This window comes from Hesperophylax consimilis, chromosome 26 (genome assembly GCF_061612785.1).
Source record: "Hesperophylax consimilis isolate HC1 chromosome 26, BYU_Hcon_1.0, whole genome shotgun sequence".
Lineage (NCBI taxonomy): Eukaryota > Metazoa > Arthropoda > Insecta > Trichoptera > Limnephilidae > Hesperophylax > Hesperophylax consimilis.
The window spans coordinates 20,949,037-20,955,623 of NC_142861.1; the positions used below are offsets into that span (position 1 = coordinate 20,949,037).

Below are 6,587 nucleotides of genomic sequence, written 5' to 3' on the forward strand. Positions count from 1 at the left end.
AAATCGTGGAGTTGTCAGGCCCATATAAACGCAAGATCAATTTCTTTGTTGGGAGGAGATAATAGGTTCAATTTGGTTCGAGGTTCAACGGCCTCCGTGGTCGAGGGATAAAGCTCTCGACACGCAAGCCGGAGGCCGCGGGTTCAAATCCCGACGTGCGCAAGTAAATTGTATTTGTGTTATTTTACAATTTAGTCTTATAAAATAATATATAGCATATTTACGGTACGTTCCAGAATAAAATATGCTCTTAGTATCGCCAGGGTTGCCGCTCGAAATGGCCGTGTTTGGTGACCATATCTGAATAGCCAGGCACTTCTCAGCCTTCCTCTTTTCCATCTCCTTTCCCTCTCCACTACATACCTACCTACCTAATGGTTTCATGATAACTCAACACAGTGACATTTCAACACACTTTTAAAAAGTGATATAAAGTCATTAGAAACGATGAAAACATTATTTTTTTAACCTAACCTAACCTAACCTTCATAACCAAGTTAATAAACTTTTTGTTTCATCACTTTCCATGACTTTATATAACTTTTTAAAGATGTGATGATTTATCTGGTTACCCTACCTAACGTACCTCGAATGGAGATGCCATAGTATCACTGGTTCCAGACGGTTGTGAGCAGTTGGGATTCTTGTGCGGTTTCACATAAAACAAACATAAAAAAACTTTCCAGAGCTGAAACAACGCGAGTATGCTGCCCTGCTATTGCTGTTGCATTTAAACTAAACTTACATTCTCTCTAAATATTACTTAATGATTATATATTTCTATTACAACAGTCTTTATGTAAACATTGCTTATTACCCTGCAATACCAAAATATTATTTATATACAATTGAATTTGACCATAAGTACCAGAAAGTCACCACCTACACCAATAAAAATGTCATTGAACTCTGTTATGACAGAACTATGTTAAGATACTGTAAAAATTTCTCACTACCATTATCATCTTTAAACACCTATGGTACCACTTACTCAAATAATTCCTATCATTTTACCAGGTTCATCCATAAATACAAAAACATCATAGCTATAACCACAACTGAAACTTACCCCTCACACATCAGTGCTCATAACCACAACAAGTGGTATATGTATAAAAAAAAAAATCATTATGTACAAAAAAAAAAAATTGCAACTTATATTTTCATTATATATAAAAAAAAGTAGTCCTTCATGTATCCAAATTGTAACAACTGATAAGTATGTATAGTACTGTCAATTTGATAGTGCTCCCTCCCTAAACACGAGATTTTCTCAATTAGGGAGGTATTGTTACCACTAATATTATATATTATATATATTGATTAATTATGTATTATATGTATATTGGTTAATAAATAAAAAAATAAATAAAAAAAAAAGTCATATGTACACCACTTACCCTCAACACCAACGCTTACGTTCCTTACTTGCGTAACTCTGATTATACATGTAATCCATTCCACCATTATAATTATCTACATTGTTATAATCAAACAAATAATTCTCATACTTTCATTTCATTTAATAACCATTACGATTGTAGATCTTGTATGTATACTTACTTGTTTAATTAATGTTATTCTTTCCAGAACTGTAAAATTCACCCTCCATAACACAGAGTCATCCCTAGCATGCAGGGTGAAATATCACAAAAACCATATGTACCCTCTAAGGCTTGTATTAATAAAATAAATAAACTTTCCTGTATTGTTTTACATTGTCGTAGTGTCCAAGACGGCCATTTATTCTGGTCGAATTTTAAATCGCAAGACCAATGGACTCTACTTGACCAGAGTTACTCTGGGCGCTTAATGTCATATCTAATTATACGCATCTATGTAAGATACATTAATTTTTCAATGGTGGTTTATTTCTGAACTTGTTCTACTGTAATACCATTTGCGGAACATTTTCCTGGGCAGCGTTTCCGTCCTGTGAAACTACTGGAGAATTTTAAAAGAAATGAACGGGTGGGCAGGAAGGCGAAAGGCACGCCAAATTGAAAATTTCCACAGATAAGAAAGTTATAAATTGATTTGAACAGTTGCCTCGAAAATGGATAGCATTTAAAGTCATCAATTTGAATCGTGCAGCACCTCAAATATTTATGGAATTGCTCAGTTTCACCAATATTATATAAAGGTATTATTATATACATTTATTAATATGTGTAATGTGTCCAACCTCCTCACTCTAAATATTGAGAAAACTAAATACTTACTTTTTTCCATACGCAAACCTAATCTCCCTCAAAACTATCATAAACTTACCATACATTCATGTTCACAGAACTTCAACATGGCTACATCACCTCACAAAAATTGTTCATGCGATAACCTTATAATATCAAACGAAATTAAGTACTTGGGGGTCATTATAGACAATCAACTGCGATGGGAGGCCCATATAAATTCTACAACAAAAAGGCTTCGCAAATTATGCTACATTTTCTACTCTCTCAGATCTATCCTTAACCTACAAACACTAAGATGTGTATACTTTGCACTTTTGAAGTGAAACTTCTTTACCCGCGTCATGCAATTTCGAGTACCGGAGTAAAACCAACTCATGACCGAAACGAAAATGCGGGACCGATTAAAGTTCATTTGATCTAGTCAAAGTTTTGAAGTAAAATATAAATGCTTCTTAGCTCATCTCGACAACTGGCGTTGGTGGTGTAATGGTCAGCGTAGTTGCTTTCCAAGCAGTTGATCCGAGTTCGATTCTCGGCCATCGCACATAATTTTTTTGTTTTTAACGCCTTTTTTTTTTTCAATGGTTGACCATAATATCAATCCACTAAGTAATATTTTAGGCCTGTAGCATACTTGAAAAGTTAAAGAATGATATAAAATTTTTTATGATGTTAACGATAAAAAAATAAAAAAAAACATAAAATTACCATAAAAAATGGGCCAACGGCACGCGGTGTTCCCAAGCGGTCACCCATCCAAGTACTGACCGCGCCCAATGTTGCTTAACTTCGGTGATCGGACGAGAACCGGTGTGTTCAACATGGTATGGTCGTTGGCAAACGCTAAACAATATTAATTTCTATTCTACCTGCCAATAAATATATGAAAATTAGTATAAAAAAGCCCTAATAATACTGAAAACATTAGCAAGGTGTGTTCGACGTTGATAAAAATAATCATTACATACGCGCTTGAAAAAGATCGTAATTACATCCATAACTTTGCAGGAATTTTTTTTTTCAATGGTTGACCATAATATCAATCCACTAAGTAATATTTTAGGCCTGTAGCATACTTGAAAAGTTAAAGAATTTTATGATATTATTAATGATAGTAACGATAAAAAAATAAAAAAAAACATGAAATTACCATAAAAAATGGGCCAACGGCACGCGGTGTTCCCAAGCGGTCACCCATCCAAGTACTGACCGCGCCCAATGTTGCTTAACTTCGGTGATCGGACGAGAACCGGTGTGTTCAACATGGTATGGTCGTTGGCAAACGCTAAACAATATTAATTTCTACTCTACCTGCCAATAAATATATGAAAATTAGTATAAAAAAGCCCTAATAATACTGAAAACATTAGCAAGGTGTGTGCGACGTTGATAAAAATAATCATTACATACGCGCTTGAAAAAGATCGTAATTACATCCATAACTTTGCAGGAATTTTTTTTTTCAATGGTTGACCATAATATCAATCCACTAAGTAATATTTTAGGCCTGTAGCATACTTGAAAAGTTAAAGAATTTTATGATATTATTAATGATAGTAACGATAAAAAAATAAAAAAAAACATGAAATTACCATAAAAAATGGGCCAACGGCACGCGGTGTTCCCAAGCGGTCACCCATCCAAGTACTGACCGCGCCCAATGTTGCTTAACTTCGGTGATCGGACGAGAACCGGTGTGTTCAACATGGTATGGTCGTTGGCAAACGCTAAACAATATTAATTTCTACTCTACCTGCCAATAAATATATGAAAATTAGTATAAAAAAGCCCTAATAATAAGAGAGAAGAATACTAGAAGTTTCACTTCTGTCTTGCGTAGGCTTGACACACCCACTTTTTTCAATCAATTACTACATATGGTATAGTGGGATGGGGAGGTTGTGCAGAAACGATTCTTCATCCCATGGTTTTAATTCAAAAACTGTTACTAAGTGAAAAATCTAATTAAATCTTATTAAAAGTTACTTAACTGGAAGAGAACAGTATGTACAAATTGGCAAAAAAAGTAGCAAGACTCTATCAATCAAGTACGGGGTCCCTGAAGGAAGCGAATTGGGTCCAATACTATTTCTCATTTATATTAATGACCTTATGAGTCTTCCCATTGAAGGAGACATAATGAGCTTTGCAGATGACACTGTCATTATATTCTATGAAAAAAATTGGACAAGCACACATAAAAAAGCGGAGCAAGGTCTGACTGTACTCCAAAACTGGTTAAAAGCAAACTCCCTTACATTAAATGTGAGTAAAACTAAATATCTAACATTCTCTAAAACCAAAAGAGGTCAACCAACGAATGAGCATACACTCAAATTACATGAATGTCTAAACAAATATCCGCAATGTTCTTGCCCGCATATAGTCCAAACTAAAACAATTAAATATCTTGGGATCGTAATTGACGACAAACTTCATTGGGATGCACACATCGAAGGAACCTCAAAAAAGCTAACAAAACTCATCTATTTCCTCAAAAAATTACGAAATATCTTATCAACTACAGATCTAAAGAGAGTATATTATGCTCTATGCCACTCTCTACTGGAATATGGAATAATAGGATGGGCCTCATCATCATCAAACCACATTAAACAACTAAGAAAACTCAAAATTGGATCATAAAGACCATATTAAAGCTCCCCGTAAGGACGCCAACTACTGATATTTTTAATCTGTTTGATGTTTCAAGTTTACAAAAAATCTATGCTAAAAATATTCTAGTTCATCACTTAAAAAATAAACCAGAGGCAAACCCCTCTCACGTTCATAAAACCAGAGCCAAGCAAACAGACATGCTAAATATTCCTTAATGTAATTCTACCTTTGGAAAAAGAAACTCTGAATTTTTAGCAATAAAATTAGATAATAAACTACCTCTCAATATCAAACAAAGGAAAACGAAAAATAATTACATTAAGGACATCAAATCTTGGCTTAAGGAAATATCGGAAGAAGAACTAGCTAATATATTAAAAACATCATCTTAGTCGCTGAAAACGTATACTAACAGTCCCCCTCAGCACAGGATTTCCTAGTGAGGAGGACTTCAATGATCTGTTTTAATTTTATAAATATATTTTTTTTCATGTGCCATACAAAAATGTACCTAATTATTTAAAATAGTAACTAAATAAAAAAATAAAAAAATAAAATAAAAATAAAATCTATTTTTCACTTACTACATAAAATTTTAGTTTCCAGAAATAAACGTATTTTTAATTACTGCAACATGTTTCAAGTAACAATTCAATCTTATTAGAAACGAAACTTTCTGATAATATTTAATGTATTACAAAAATTTAAAAATGACATATCTTACAATCAAACTGAATATTACTCAGATTTGTAAGAAGTATGTAAAAAAACAAACGAAAAAAAACTGAACAAAAAAAAATAAATATAAAAAATTTATATTAAAAAATTTATGATTTCAGAAAAAACCTTGATTTTGATTTAATAAGTTAGTTTTTTATTCACATTAGGAAAACACCCTTCTTTCCACAACACAATTTCTATTGCCATACACGTTAGCAAAATCCATTGCAAATTGAGCTACTACACTATCACGTACCATTGACATAAACTGAACTGCATGGTGCCGTCGCGCCCTTCTCACGTGCCATCAACGTGGCATTAACAACCATCACGTGCACTCCCCGTGGCGGTAAACATAGCTGGTTAACAGCTTTATGGACAGACGTGCTGAAAACTGTTATCATTTCACGATGTTACTGGTTATTATTTCAGTGAAGAGCGTAGATGTGTAGTATGGTTGGTGTAATTTAAAAAAATTATACCCTTACGTAGAGGATGGTTCATTTTTTTACCTCGTTCAAAGTAAATATTTTTTAATAGATCATTTTCATAATTTTGAAATGTTTATTATTTCTGCTATTAATGTATAACTACTAAAATAATGTAAAAACAATAAAAAATTGTTGCTATGAATTGAAAAAGTAGGAAAATTAATGTATTACACAGAAACTAGTAGTTATTCCTATGATATTTCATAAATCATTTATATTTTCAAAACAATGTTTCGATTTCATAAAATTACTGACATTTTTTTTGTGAAATTTTCATTATTTTATTCAAATGCAGCCAATTTTTAACTTGGTTTCTTCCAATTTCTTTTTTAATTTATACTGTTTTTCAGTTCGTATTTTATGATTTGTGTTGTAATATTATTAGATGATAGTCAGTAAACAAATGTAATATTAAAAACATACAGTGTGTGGCAAGCCTACGCACGACGGAAGTGAAACTTTTAGTATTCTTCTCTCTCTTTTTTCATTTCATTCTCTCTTTTTTCTGTCTATTGACATATTTATAAGTAGCATGTGATAAAAAAAATTAAAATATATAAAA

The 6,587-nt window shown here is 32.6% G+C and overlaps 3 non-coding genes across 3 annotated transcripts; all 3 read right to left on the minus strand.

Moving 5' to 3' along the window:
• Positions 1-2,914: 2,914 nt before the first annotated feature.
• LOC149411283 (5S ribosomal RNA) lies at positions 2,915-3,033 on the minus strand. Its single transcript, XR_016304938.1, has one exon. It is a non-coding gene; the product is annotated as a 5S ribosomal RNA (ribosomal RNA).
• A 323-nt stretch (positions 3,034-3,356) lies between these two features.
• LOC149411284 (5S ribosomal RNA) lies at positions 3,357-3,475 on the minus strand. Its single transcript, XR_016304940.1, has one exon. It is a non-coding gene; the product is annotated as a 5S ribosomal RNA (ribosomal RNA).
• Positions 3,476-3,798: 323 nt separating this feature from the next.
• LOC149411285 (5S ribosomal RNA) lies at positions 3,799-3,917 on the minus strand. The gene has a single exon (XR_016304941.1). It is a non-coding gene; the product is annotated as a 5S ribosomal RNA (ribosomal RNA).
• Between the last annotated feature and the right edge of the window lie 2,670 nt (positions 3,918-6,587).